Below are 15,801 nucleotides of genomic sequence, written 5' to 3'. Positions count from 1 at the left end.
TAAGTTTGACAGCATTGATCAATCTAAACAATGAAATATAGCCACACACACACAAAATATATACATCAATAAAAATACAGGCAGGTAGAGCAAAACCATCCAATTCCATGTTGTTTATTGCTACTTCGTGATGGATTTAGCAATTATATAAACTTGTAAAAGTGTATTTTTCAGGGATACTTGAAAAGAGTGGCTCAGTCAGTAGGGGCTTGGACTGTGAGCCGTAGGGTCGCTGGTTCAAGTCCCCGACCAGACCTAAATATGGAGTGTGGATTGCTACTTGGAGAGGTCCCAGTTCACTTCTTGGGCCCTGCCGTGGTGCCCTTGAGCAAGGCACCGGACATCTCCTTTCCCTCTCATTCCCATTGCTTCCCGGGCGCTGTACAATAGCTGCCCACAGCTCCTAGTACTATGGTGGGTTAAATGCAGAGGCCACATTTCACTGCTCTGCATGTGAGACCATTAAAGAGGGTTGCATCCCTCCGATTCTATCTATTTGGTCAGTTCTTGATGATTGAGCTTTGAATATAACAACTTACCAAATAAGCAGTATTGTAGAACACAATTTATAGATAGATTCTAGAGTAGGACTCTATTGTTATTTTGTAGATTATTTGACCAACAATTGCTTAAACTGTACTAAAATATAAAATTCATATTAGCGATTGAAACATTTTAGGAAAAGTTGAATGTTCTTTTATTCTATAAACAATTTTCTTACGTTTGTGAACGTACAGGGCACGTACAGGGAGCGTAGTGATTTTCTGATGTCACATCATCTAATCATATCTTGTCATAGCATATCATGAAACAATGGAGGGAGTTTCTCTCCCACACATCCCCCCCTGCTTGAAACGCCTCCATTGGACTCCTTCGTTTACTACCTAACATTATGACACTATGTAACAGTGGTGCTTCTTTTGGCACATTGTATGTGACTAAGGGGCGAGACTTCTCTAAGTGATTGAACAATCACAACAGAGCCGGCCAGCTAACCAATCAGAGCAGACTGGGCTCTGGTGTCAGACAGAGGGTGAAAAGAGAAGTTGCAGCACAGGCAGTATGAGAAAAATAAAGAGCTTTCTGAACATTAAAGCATGGAAACATTTCCCAGTCGAGGCACACAATACAAATACGAACCTGAAAAGTTGCATTACGAATCAGTTGTCCACCTACTGCTCTTCATAGAAGTGTTTAAAAGTGTGCATGTGCTGCTGCGTAATACATAATTAAATTATTTAAAGATATATTGTTACATTGTAATCCTCCTTGTGATCCCCATTTGCACAAACATTTTTAAATAATCCGATTACGTCTTTTATGTAATCCATTACTCCCCAAGACTGCAGGTGACACAGTAAACCGGGTTTGAAGCTCTCCTCTTTCAGCGCTTCAGAAACAACTTGTGGCACTTTTCCATCTCCAACACTACCAATGCCTTCCAAGACAGACGTGGTCTGACGAAACATTATATAATTTATTCTTTAAAAGCACAAGTGGACCCTGAATCAGCAATTGTTGTAGATGTGGCCTCTGTAGCTTTGAAAATCTTCAGTAGTGGAATGTAGCCAAGAACATAATATACTCCAGTAGGCCTAGTGTACCATACCTAAATACAAATTCAAGCAAGTTTTTGAGAGGGTATATGGTAGGGTTTGTGCAGCGTCTTCGAGGGCAAAACATATGGAAGATGATGACATAACAGTAGCAGAAACTATAGCATCAACAGTAGCAGCAGTATCATTTTTCACCGCATAATAGCCACTACAGTTCAAGTGTGTATTTTATGTACACACTGAAACACTCTTACAGTTTACAGGGAGGCAGAGAATGGATCATTTATCCAAACACAGTGAAAGGTAATCTAACCTACGCAAGCAAATCTAATTAGGTCGGAGCCAGTAAAGTGACTTCAGCCCAGCGGAGGTGTTTATATGAGGCCTGCCCAGCTCGAGTGAAAGCAAAACCTCTATTACTGATGTTATTAGGCAGCATGTAAACACACTCACTTTCCTACTCAATGGCTCCCTCTTTCTCTCAGTCACTCAGACACGTTCGTCCGTGGTCATCTGAAACAAGTTTGCCTTGACTGCAGAAGGGAACCCTGTCAACTAACAACCTGATATGTGTACCCTTATGTATAATGCTGCGTTCAGATCGGACGCGATGCAATGTTTGGGGGCAGCGCGATTACATGTAAAGTCAATGCAGAGACGCGGACAGGCGCGAATTCGCTCCGACGGCGAGCATGAAGCGGTGGACGTGGCGCGAATCACGCGATTGAGGCGATTGAACTGTGCCGTGTCAAACGCGAGAGTTCAATTTTTTCAACTTGAGCGTCAAATTCACGTGACGCGTTCTCGCGGAAGCCAATCAGCAGTGAGGATCTCAGCCTGCTGTTACTGACGTTCAACCAGAAAACATCAGCTGTTAGCAGTTAGCAGGCAGAGATCAGAGCTCCTCATATCTGTTCAGAAACAGGACAAAAGTTAAACAAGTACAAACCACAGACTGTCTGTGTCATGGCGAATACAGTTCAATCAGGAGAGACGTGATGTATTAACCCAGCTTCCCCAAATTTCTTTCTTTTTGGTGTCTATATACGCCGGGATCCGGAGTCATGGATGATCCTGCGGTCCTGTGTCATGGATTGCGAGTCCTGGATCTTGAGTCGTGGCTGTGGTCCTGGATCATAAGTCCTGGATGGATATCCTCGTGGATTCATCTTCTTATTATACACACATGCATTTCCAAACATTTGGACTACCTATGTTGCAAATGTATTATCTTTTCAATTTATACACGGCATCTATTGCAGGTCTGTCCGTCCTGGGAGAGGGATCCCTCCTCTGTTGCTCTCCCTGAGGTTTCTCCCATTTTTCCCTTTAAACTGTGGGGTTTTCTCTGGAAGTTTTTCCTTGTACGATGTGAGGGTCTAAGGACAGAGAGTGTCGTATTGTCATACTGATATTCTGTACAAACTGTGAAGTCCACTGAGACAAATGTAACATTTGTGATATTGGGCTATATAAATAAACATTGATTGATTGATTGATTGATGTATGAAATACATGTTTATTATCGGGTCACATTATATAAATGAAACATAATGATGACAGTTTATAACAAGTGAGTGAAATGGTGTTTGGCGATTAGGCCCAGGTTTGGTAGGATGTCATTCGGGAAGGGAAGAACCGTTTCCGATGAACCCCCAAAAGAAGTGAAGTATGAAGTACTGAACGTGATGAAATCTTACCTTGTGGAATGCAGTGGAAATCTATGGATGAAATGAGAGGTTAATACATGTGGGGATTTAGACATACTGATGCCTCCTAGGCATCCTCCCTGGACGTACAGGGCTTCCTGGACGTACAGGGCATCCTGGACATACAGGGCATCCCGGACGTACGGGGCGTCCTGGACGTACGGGGCATCCTGGACGTACAGGGCATCCCGGACATGCAGGGCATCCCAGACGTACGGGGCATCCCAGACGTACGGGGCATCCCGGACGAACGGGGCATCCTGGACGTACAGGGCATCCCGGACGTACGGGGCAACCTGACTTCGCAGGGACACATTTTATACAGACCCGAAGGTTACAACCTGGACGTACAGGGTTAGACATGCAAGGATAAACATGAGCCGCGGGGCGAATATACGTGCTGACATGCTAAGAACCACCACCAGTTATATGCATACGTACCAATTTGAAGGTTGGAGAGACCTTTGGATAGCCAGCACGGCACTGAGGTCCGGACGAATGTAGGATGAGAAGCGGTTGTTGGAGGGAAGAGGAATAATTACCTTGATTGCGGCAGGTTTGCTGCACCTATCCTGAACGAGCCCTGAAATGCTCTTAAGACACCACCACCAGTTATATGCATGTTTACCATAGGTAAGCTGGAGAGATCTTGTATAGCCGGCACGAGCCAATGCCCGGCGAAGAGGGAGATGTAGACAATGTAATTTGGCTGTTAGCTTGAGTACAATGATGCATGAATATCATACCCTGCTTAACATAAGCCATGTGAGCATGAAACCAAATATATGAGTGCAATATGAGCAGCATGAAATAATATTTGCTTAGGTAAATACTGAGACATGACCCATGATATAGGCAGGGCTCAACGCTAACTTTTAAAAGTGGTTGCCAGGCTGGCAACCAGGCATCAGCTTTTGGTTGCCAAAACTGAAAATACGGTTGCCCTTTTTTAGATACCTTATATTTTAAATAATTAAGATGCTATACAGTTATACATCAACTTAATAATGAACATGTGACACGAGAATGTTCAAATGCTTTACAATAAGTAATTAACGCACTTATTTGAACCTAAGTGGTAGTAAACTTGTCCACCCTCAATTGCTGGTATACAAAATACCAGTAGTGCTGCTGTTGTCCTGTTCTTCATAGATCCCTCACAAATGAATTGAGCAAGTCACTAGTTTCTTGATCATCCGTTGTCTCCCTTTCAAATGTGGGTTTTCTTGACCTTTGTGCTGACCCCCACCATAGACCCATTGGCCCTTCAGCATTGAAGTCTTGGATTGGCCAGACTAATACATGTCTAATGTTAAATAAATGAAAACCATTCACAGTTAAACATTTGATATTAATTATTGATGCTGTAAATTACCTTTAATATGTCTAACTATATTTAAAATGTGTTACCTTTTTATAGAAGTGATTATAATTGTATGCCAACATTTTCTATGGTAAAGTTTCGTTTTGCACTTTTATTTTGGTAGTAATAAGATCGGGACTCTTGTTTTGAAGGAACTTTTACCGGAAGTGAATGGAAAACATTCCTCTTTGTTTTTCGTTCGGGTTTACCTTACGCTTTATCAGTTGAATCACTTTGAACATTCGTTTGAGAAGTTGAGGTGTTGGCTGAACTTTTTACCACACAGTCAAACAACTTATTTTGCTTCGCCATTTTGTTGTAAAACAAACACACGGCGCACCGCGCATGCGAGTAAACGTGCATCGCTTTCTGGCTCCGTAATCACGCCAATGCACGTGCAATTTAATTATCAGGTTCCGACTGGTCACAATAATTAAATATCACTCTTAAAACAAATATGAACATTTATCTATTTTGGGGTGCACGTTTTGCTGTTTGCCGTCCTTATTTCTTTATGTTAAAAACTGGTTGCCACTGATGGCAACCAAAGTCCAAGAAGTGGTTGACATTTTTCTGAATGGTTGCCAATGGCAACCTGGCAACCGTTACTGTCGAGCCCTGATATAGGACTAGCTTAATTAGCAGTTTAATTACGCCACGGTGAGACGTAGATGCTGATGTGCTGGTTGGGTGATTAGACTGTCTTCTATCATCTTACATGAACTTCTCTTTCTCCCTGAAAGAAACCCCAAAAAAACAACGGATGGGCAGCATCCGTGGCTGTGTTGAAGCTTGAAACTGCGGTACTTACTGAGCATTGTGACGGGTAGTAGTTACCCGAACTGCATAACTCCATGCTGTAACGCGTTACACCCGACGCTGCCTGAAACTCACCTTAACCCTGAAATAAAGGCAACAATGCATAAACGAACTTCTCTCTCCTTATTCTTCTTCTCTTTCCTCCTCTCTTTTCTTTCTTTTCTCTTTCTTCCGTTCTTTTCTTTTTCTCTCTCCTTTTTTCTTCGTTCTTCTCTTCCTTTGCTTTTTCTCTTCCTTGTTCTTCTTTTTTCTCTCTTCTCTTCTTTCTTTTTGTTATCTCTCTCTTCTTCTCCGTTCTCTCTCTTTTTCTCTTCTTTCCTTTCTCTTTTCCCTTTTGCTCTACTTCTTCTCTCTCTTTTCTTTTTTTCCTCTCTTTTTCTCTTCTCTTTTCTTGCCTGTTTTAGCGGTGAGGCGCAGGGAAAGGAGGCAAGCCTGCTGTGCACTGAACCTGCTAGCCGTCTATGATGCACTTAGTGTCCAGTACTGGCTACTGAGCTACGGAGGAGAAGTAGCTTCGATGGGATGTAGCTTAAGCCCTGCCTGCCTGCAAGAGGGGTTGTAGTTGAAGCCAGAAATGGGTGAAGCTTCGCGAACGATGAGGGCCCGTTCCGCGTGAAGCCGGAAGCGCCGCATTAGAGCGGCCCTGATGCCAGTGATGCTCTCTCGAGAGACTGAAGGCGTGCGTCAATTATTTGCCTGAAGTAGCCCCTTTCCATTAAGCCGGAGGAACTTCCGTGGAGCCCGATGTCCTTGTCTTTTCCTTCCGCTTCCGGGTTTGCGGGGTGGCAGGCTAGAACCGCTAGCCAACTGGGGAACGCCGCCTCAAGCTTAATCCGCAAGACTGCGGAGCTGACACCTGGAAGACAGCTGATGGAAAAGGGGAGAGCATATATAGAAGGATTAACAGGTGCGATAATTAGGCTTGTGAATGGAGGGAAGTGATAGGTTAGCTTGAGGAGTGGCGCTCCCCATCATTTAGTGAAGGGAGCGAGTATTGCCATGACGTGCAATACGAAGTGATAGGTCTTCCTGCCTGAACTTGCGCTTAGCTTCATTAGCTGGTTTATTTATGTCTGTAGGCCGTTGTTATGAGTGTGGACGGATTATACAACATTAGCTTAGCCTGGTCGACCCGATCGTCATTCAGAAAACACGCATTTTAAAAAGGTTTTTCGCCTGCCGTCTTGTCTGCCGACTTGTCAAGCATTAATTCATGTTTTTTACTAACCGGTATCAGTATGTTGTTACGTCGGCATCATTTAGAAACGTGTATTACAATTTAATCACGGTAAAATATGTTCATTTTGTTGTAGTTGTAGCTCCCGAGCCAGCGCGTCTTGTTTGAATGATGCGAGTAAACACAGCTGGCAGCCGCGGTGAAACTCGAGTGATTAGATCGAAGCGAATATTCGCATTGCGTCCGGTTTGAATGGACAACTAGACTAGAGAGATGTGATAGGAGCGATTAGAGCGAAGCAAATATTCACATCGCAGCATGACAGTTTATGTAAATGAAAGAGGACATATTATGCTCATTTTCAGGTTCATATTTGTATTCTGTGTCTATACTGTGACATGTCCCCATGCTTTAAAGGAGACCTATCATGCTATATTTGAATAATATATTGTAGGGCCATACCTATAAAAGGTATATTTATTTATACGTTTTTTTTCTTCAAAATACCAAACAGATCATGCATTTTAGCCATGCCTCATTTTGCTCCTCCACCCTGTCTTTGCATGCGCTGCAGCTGACCACGCTCCCCTGCAAAGGAGGGGGCCGAGTTACGAGCGTCATGTTACCATGCTGTTGCCATGCCACGGCAACCTCTCATTCCCCTGATAGGTGTAGAGTTGGACATATAGGCGGAGCTCATGGGCGGCACCAGGATGTTTTTGCTGCAGTAGTTTAGCAGTTGCTACTGTATATGACAGCATGGCGTTGCTAGTTAATTTTCAAAATAAATAAACAAACAATACCAGTGGGCCAAGCACGAGCCTGTTCATATTGTAGCGTTCACCGCTATTCAAGATCACAGATCACTCGAGCCTTCAATGTCGAAAACGTTCTCTTTATTTTCTGGTATTGACGGGCACAGCCACGCCTTACAGAACCAATCAATAGTATAACACTCATTATGACTTTTCCCCACACTCGAAGACAACTCCTACCGTCTCGTACTCCCTCCACACACACCGAAAACGCACACACACACCTGGAAGGGGCGGTCTCTCCCTAACTCCCACCAACAACATTGCCTAAATAACTTTACAAATGTAGCTACTAAACTGTGCACATCTGATAACTGAAATAACTTAACTTCGACACGCTACAATATTATCATTAATATTTACATTAAAACATTCCTTTGACACTTATAACATTACTTTGCAAGGTAAGCACAACTAAAATAAGTTTGCAAAAGCAGAATTTGAACTCTGTTTCTGTGCTCCTACAATATTTTTGTATAATACCATTACACCCTGAGCGTACAAGTAGCCTACACAATAGCGATCGTTAACTTTTTCAACTGGCATGCTGTGGCATTTGACCTCATCACCACACCGCAAACAGACAGACGCACACACACACCCACACACACAGACACACACACACGGTTGTCCGGCTCCATTGGGGATCGCGGTCGTTTACCCTGACTTGTGAGAAATCTTTCCATTTTCGATCTGTGTTCACATACTGAGAATTATAACAACATTAGCCAAGTAACAGTTCGCACTTTAACTTAGGCCCCGGCCCCACGAGGACGCATACGGCTAAACGCATAGGATTAACGCAAACGCAATCGCAAAAAAGCTTCCCTCCACACGCAATATTCACCGGATAGTGTCTGTCCACACGAGACAGCTCCGTTTAGCTCCAACCGCTGGAAAAGCTGCAGTACATATGCAGGAGACTGTACGTGGCGCTTTAACTTCCTCCACAAAAGCAGTCAAGAAGCATGGTTGTCATGGTTGCCCTTCTGTTTATTCTCCGTGGTGGGTGCCGAGGGAACCGGGCAGAGTTTTTTGCCAGTCAACGTGTATTAAAGTTTAAATCTTCCGGACAAAAAGATAAAAGTGCCGGTCAAAGGTGTTCTTTGTTATTTATTGAGCTTTAAAACAAATGAATAACGACTCTATATAATATAATAATATAATACATGGAGCCTCTCTTTTTCCTCCCTCTCTTCGGACAGCGTCAGTCTGTCTCATGCAGCTGCAGCAGCTGATCCAGTAATGAGTGACCCGGCCGACAGTAACAATAAACATATTTATAAGTAGTTTAGGTAGTTTGAGAGGTAATTAAAATAGCTAAGGGTGATGATCTGACTTGAAGTGTGTGTTTTGCTCCGTTCACCGCTGCATCACAGCGGGAGGAGCTGCAGGTGAGCAGAGTTGCGTGTCTCCGTCCTGTCAGATTAGACTTCACTCGCGTTTATGTCCATATCGAGAGAAAGATAAATAATCTGAATTCAATGTGCAGTTTACTTTGAGGCGGGGATGAGCAGCAGAGGTGGGGAGAGGCGGGGCTATTGCGTCATCATTATCACAAAATGATCGTATAGGGGGACCCCCCAGAGCATTGCGTATGCCGTTCTATCCACCTTGGGACCCGTTATCGTTTCCGCATTTGTTATATTCGGTCGTCCTCGTGTGGCCGAACGGTCTATATCAGTGGTTCTCAACTGGTGGGTCGCGACCCAAAAGTGGGTCGCGGATTTGTGAGTGAAGAACAACAAAATAAAAAAAATTGAATTTTTCTTTTTTTTTGGGGGGGGGAAAAAGTCTAACTTTTATTTTGAAGGCCCGATGTTCTAACGCTGTGCATGCAGTCGGCGTTGGACTGGAAGTACCGGAGACCATAAACTGTTTTGAAAACTTCTGTCACGTAGTGATCATCTTCTCAATAAAATATCTTTGCTGATGTTTTTTCGAGTCTTCTGGCCAATCAGAATCAAGATTGTTGCCGGAAGTCCCCACGGAGAATAACTTAGCGGTAGAACTATTCTTTATACATCCATGGGTAGTGGTACCACTTCAGATAAAAATGAACACATAATGAAATATGACCCCCGGTTTAATGATTGACAGGTCACAGAACAATGGGAGCTATCTACCCTTACCCACAATTTAAAGTAAGTCACACAGACTATCTCCTCTTTACTCTTCTGTCAAGATGTCAGAACAAAGTGAAAACAAACAATGGCATAAAATATTATTAATATGTCGGGTAGTAATAGATGTATTTATTTTCTTCTCAGAGTGTACCAGAATGCATAGTTGATGTTAGTATTTCTAAAACTCTCCTGGGAGAGAATCCCCCCAGACCCCCCTGCTGGGGTTGGGTTTTCAGCATGTATGTCTTTTTATATACCGTAGTTCAGCTTTGATTCCATCATCTCATTAAATCTTTTTTAAAAGCATACTTTAGTTCTGTGAAGGGATATATGTACTTCACTTGTATTAATATTGTATGCTGAAAAGCGTAAATATATTACAGCACGTTTTTTTATTGAATAGATTTGAGTGCTTCAAAATGTTGGATCGCGATGTATTGACCAAGTAAAAAGTGGGTCCCGAGGCCTGACCAGTTGAGAACCACTGGTCTATATGACACTAAACAGTAACGCAAACGACCGTTTGTCCTCGTGGGGCCGGGGCCTTACAACGACCCCTGATAGATCTCGTGAGAATGTGCATAAATATATATATAGATACATTTTCATAACAAAACAATGGGGTTGCTAAGCCGTTGCTAGGCCAATTGTCGGAGATGCTATAGCAACTACCCCCTGGTGCCGCCCCTCTTCACTGACAGACTATTTTCAAATCTGTATCAGTCTGTATCAGATCCGTTCCAGCCCCGTTTTTAGAGATTTGGGTATGGAGGAAAAAAGAGAGGGTTGTGTTTTCTGACACTTGGTGAGTTCCCTGACACACCGGGGACACATATTCATGTATAAAAGACATACAAAAGTGTATTTTGCATGATAGGTCCCCTTTAATGTTCAGAAAGCCCTTTATTTTTCTCATACTGCCAGTCCTGCAGCTTCTCTTTTCACCCTCTGTCTGGAACCAGAGCGCAGTCTGCTCTGATTGGTCAACGGCTTAGGGAGGTACCGCCCCTAAGCTACAATGTGTTGGAACACTAGCTAGTAGAAACGTGAGTGTTACAAAGTGATATCCTATTTTAAAACCAAAGAGTCTGTTCGTTACTATTACACATGGGTATGGTGTAATAGCAACAAAATACATTTTTAAAGTAACCCTCCCAACCCTGGTCACCTGATTGTATTAAGAGGGTGGTTTGTCATAATCTGACAATGTGTGTGAAAAACGCGGGAAAATGGGGATTCTGAAGTAATTACAATGTTTGATAATCAGCGACATTGTCAGACTATGATGGCGTACTTGGACACCACTTGGGAATGTTGTCAGGGATATTAGTAGCCCAGGTACTTTTCCTTCTAGTCAACATGTCCGATGTGAATGGAGCCTTTACCTACATGATTCCCCTACTGCTGCTACACACAGTGCAGTATCTGTGATAACATTTGAAGTTATTTATGTTTCCCATCCCAACACTTTTTCTAAACTTTCCCCACAAATGAAATGGACCATGGCTCATTTACCAAAGACTCAGCTGACCTGCAGTCAGACAGAGGTGCTTCCTGTAAGGCTGTGGCCTTTAAAATCCTTAAAAATAAAACAGGGCGTCTGCTGTTCACTGCATCCAGTCAACAGTATTCCCTCCGTTTACTCACAGATTACATCTTTGCTCACGTCAATAGTCAGCTTGTTAAATACATTAGGAAGTACTGGTATCATGTTGAGCTAGGCTGTACAAGAAGTGTCTCTGAGACCAATTTAAGGTCCCAAGATCTATATTTTCGGTCTAATTTGGTGGTATATTAGAGGAAAATGCAGCATTTGTAGTGATTACTCAATAACAGACTCTAATGAAGTCCATTGAGGTTATTTTCCCTGTCCCCAAACTATTTGGATTCGGCTGCTCTCTTCAAACTCTCAAACACCTACGCTTGAATATTATGTAAGCCCCAGATGGACCTAATGGGTCAAATTGATTTATTTCCTCTGGCAATGCTTGCAATGGGCCACAAGTGAAAAGGAGAAATGGTGTGCTCGTTGATTGCATTTTCCAAGGTTGAAGCGATGACAGACGACATCACAAGTAATGCAAAAGAGGTAGGAAAATCATTTCTAGGCAGTATAGTGTGTATTTCTTATTTATTTTGGACAAGGGGGTTATCAAAGTTATTGGATTCTTATGGAAAGATACATATAAAATGTTTCTGATGTTGGCCATAGTGGCAGCTGGGTCACTGTTTTCCCTGAGTGGAGATTACACGCAGGTTTGTTTACCCCTTTAAACTGTAACCAGCTTAAGTCTGCCTCACCATCTGACCCCTGCAGCTTTAAACACTGCCATGTAAACAGGAAGCTGCACAAGTTCACTGGGTGACTCAAGCAGGTCTCAATTTACACCGCTGTGTCCGAGCTGACTATTTTCCTTTCACCTGGTCCGACTCAAGCACATAAGCTTCCATTGGCCTCTTAATGTATACTTTGTCCTTTCCCACTGTATTTGTGTTTCCGTTTTTAATTTTCCCTTTTGTTTTGGGAAAACCTTCAACGTGAAGGTTGCCAACAGGTTGTTGTTCCAAAGAATATTTTAAATTGATGCAATAAGGCAGGTGTGCTTAGTTCTTATGGTAATTTGGTAACTTCCATTCAATCAGGGCTGTTAACGTGTTAACGATAGCGATTCATCTGAAATCCTAAACCCATTAATAAAATTGACGCAAATTATTCACATTACCAAGTTTGACCCCAAATTCCTCCCATAATCCAAGCGGGGATCTTTACCAGGAATTGCATGGCAGTAAAAAAGCCAAAGAAAGCAGAGGAATTGGCACAAGCTACATGTATTGCAATGACTGGAGATTGCTGGACATTAGTGTAACAGCATATCTTATCAATGGGAAAAAGGCAACTGCACTTGTTTGCTTTAGGTGTGAGGAAAAAGGATGAATGCCTGTAGCTTAAGCATGTGCTAGCCAGGTTGTTAAAGTTTGCTATGGGAAAAAGTGAAAAAGTTCACCTCTGTAGGAACAGATAGTGCTTGCAATATGATAGCGGCAGCAAGAATACTGCCATACAAGCAAAAACCCAGTGTAGCTCATAGTGCACACAGGGTAATAACAGCAGCTCTATGTGATAGTGCTTTGTTGATGCTTTAGCTAAGGGTCAAAATAGTGTCAGACTTCATGCCAATAATTGGGAAATCCCAGTTTATTGTTGGGATAAACTCAATAACATTTTGAACCTATTGACACCACTCCAAACATACAAATGTTCCAACAAAACAAGTTCCACGCACGGTCTCTGCATGCTGTTCTTACCTCTCTATTCAACTACATTTACACATTTTTAAATTGATCACCAATGAGTGTTCCTATTCTTTTTTATATTCCTTGATAGGTTCAGCTAGACCTTTCACTTGTACTGGCAAAGCACCATTGCATAGTGGGAAGATAAGTACCACCATACCAGATACTTAACGCTTCAAATCTGTTTCAGGTTTTACTTTATTTCTTGGTGGCTGTCAGATCTTGTTTTTTTCTCTGAGATGTTCAAAATACATTTCCAAGAATCGTTTTTTCGGGAGAGATTACATGTATTACGCGACACTTCACCCTTTGCCTAAATATTCTGTTTGTTTCAAGTACCCAAGAAACACACAAACACATTTGTTCTCAGACAGTCCCCTGAGACGCCACCAGCATTGTGAAATATGTGTGAAAACAACCCAGTGTTGGGGAAGAAAGATTCCCTCCGAGAGTTACGCAATGCGTTTTTAATAAAGCTGCAAACAACCTCAACCCATTTAACCCAACCACTCATTACCACTACCGCCACCCCCCCCCCCCCCCCCCCGTCTAATGCACTTCTTAGACAGCTTAGTTGGCCTTTAGTTACACTGACAAGTCTCATCCTATTTACGGGATTAGGTGTCCTCGGCTTTTGCCTACATTACTCACATTCAAAAGGTATAGAATTATTCCTACAGAGCCACAGTTCAGGAAATAACTTTAAATATTGAGCAACAATCTAGAATATCTTTGCTCTATTTTAAATCAATATTTCATCTTCTAATTCCTTCCTTTAATCACTTTTCCTGTTAGCTAAGACACTCTGGAGCCAATTCACCAAGAATGGTTGCGCTGATAGCACCCTAAATTGCGCATGACCTTCCACCGTTATCTGCAGTGTCTCAGATTTATTAAAGATATTGTGCTAATGATATGACAGCCCAAACACTGCCAGCTGTGCAGTTTTTCCTTTTGCTGCCTCTGCTTGCGATTATCGATGAACAGTATAGATAGCAACAATGGCAAAGAGAAAAATAAAAGTGTCATTTTCACACTGCAGGCTACAGATCGACAAGCAGAAGCATCCCTCAAACCTCAGGCAGGGAACTCAAAAGGGGCCCTATTATGCTTATTGGCCTGAAACGCCTCCACTGGACTCCTTTGTTTACTTCTGTGACATAAGGACATCACTATGTCACACCCACGCTTGTATTGGCTAGCGCTCCAACACATTGCACGTGATAGGCCAGAACACAACCGTTATACTAGCTAACCAATCAGAGCAAACTGGGCAGAGGGGGGGAAAGAGGTCGTGCAAAATAGGGCGCTTCTTGAACATTAGAGCCACAGTAGAGGCACAAAATGCAAATATGAACCTGAAAATCAGCATTTGAATGGCCCCTTCAAACATGAGAGAGAGGGACCTCAAGAGAGGGATAATAAACTCAGTTCAGCTATTCATTTCTATAACTGCTTGTGCCTGTTACTGCAGATCATTGTGTTTATGCAATGAGGCTTATTAGCAAAGGAAGGGAGCATTTTGCGCCAAATGTATGCATACTAACTCACTTGAAAACATGCAAATAGCACAGAATGGCCTGCTAATAGCCGGAAGCACAGTTAGGTGTGCATTTCACTTTGAGGGTGCTAGATTATTTTTGCTTTATTTATACAGGATTATAAACCCCAAAATACATGAAATTATTCTGTGAATTTCCCCCTAAAAGTGCAACATATATGGGGCGAAGCCTGCGAGCTAGTTCAGGCAGTCAATTCGAGCACCAATCATACATTTACACGTGACGCACCTCGTCCCTCTCACAACCAACCAAACACATTCTCCTAAAAATGCCGCTGGATATGTTTCAAGGTTAAAGAGTGAGCGAGAAAGCGAGAGAGGCAGGTTAATGAACCATTACTTCAGACACAATGACGCACATGATATGTAACAGAGTCCACTCCTCCACGTCAGATTCATTTCAACAGTTTTTGTCATCATAGCTTCTTCTCCGTTCCTCTATCTCCGCACATCATGCACTTGTTTACCCTTCCTCCTTTTTTCGTTTGTTTGACCTATAAAAACATGGACAGGCCAAAGTTCATCACCTGGTTTCAAGGTTGTGAACAAAGTTTGTCGTCTACAAAGGTCATAGGTTATGCTTTTATTGGCAACAACCTGCCTTCTTATGCTTTACACACTTGTTTATGTGCATCAATTTCTATTTACTTTTCAGAAAATGCTATTTTTAGACTTATTTTCTGTGAACATTTACGAACATGGGGTTTGTTTGAACCTCATATTCAATTGTAAGGAACTATTGGAGCAATGTCTCTGTGTGTTTGATAAAGATGTGATTCTAATCAGTTTACTAAAACCCCACGAAGGGCATCAAAATATGCAAATCCCCAGAATGCCTGCTGTGAGATTAATGTTCCCGCTTTCTTGTCTCTGCTAATGCTTCCTGCTGGCTGAGGGCCAAGGCACATTAAAGATGGTCTTGTTTGGCCTTCATTCCTCAGTCTGAAGTTTATTAATGACGTGGAGTAGAGCACCATAGGCAGCAAACAGGTAAGTAAACGTGTAATTTTTCAGTGAAAAAAGTTAAATGTTGCATTCAATGGAACATATTTATCACCTGCAGTTCTAGTCAGCTCCATAGACCCTAATATTAACTTTAAAGCAGGCTTCTTGTTTGGAATTGGTCTTATCAAGAGTTAAATGACTAATCGAGACATTAATTATTGATACCACACTTTTCTGTCCATTTGAAATGACCAACCCTTTCTCCTTAACAATCTGTGCCAACATAACTGTAAAATAAAAATGTTGTACCATTTGTTTATGCAGATATACTTTCTTATTTGTGATACGTCAAAATAAATATATTGCAGAAGATAGGTTTGTGTTGAATTTGTTTTTGTGAATCCTATTTTTTAGGAGACCATGCTCTAATGGCATG

Source organism: Notothenia rossii (assembly GCF_949606895.1).
Source record: "Notothenia rossii genome assembly, chromosome: 4".
NCBI lineage: Eukaryota > Metazoa > Chordata > Actinopteri > Perciformes > Nototheniidae > Notothenia > Notothenia rossii.
This window is presented reverse-complemented; position numbering follows the sequence as displayed.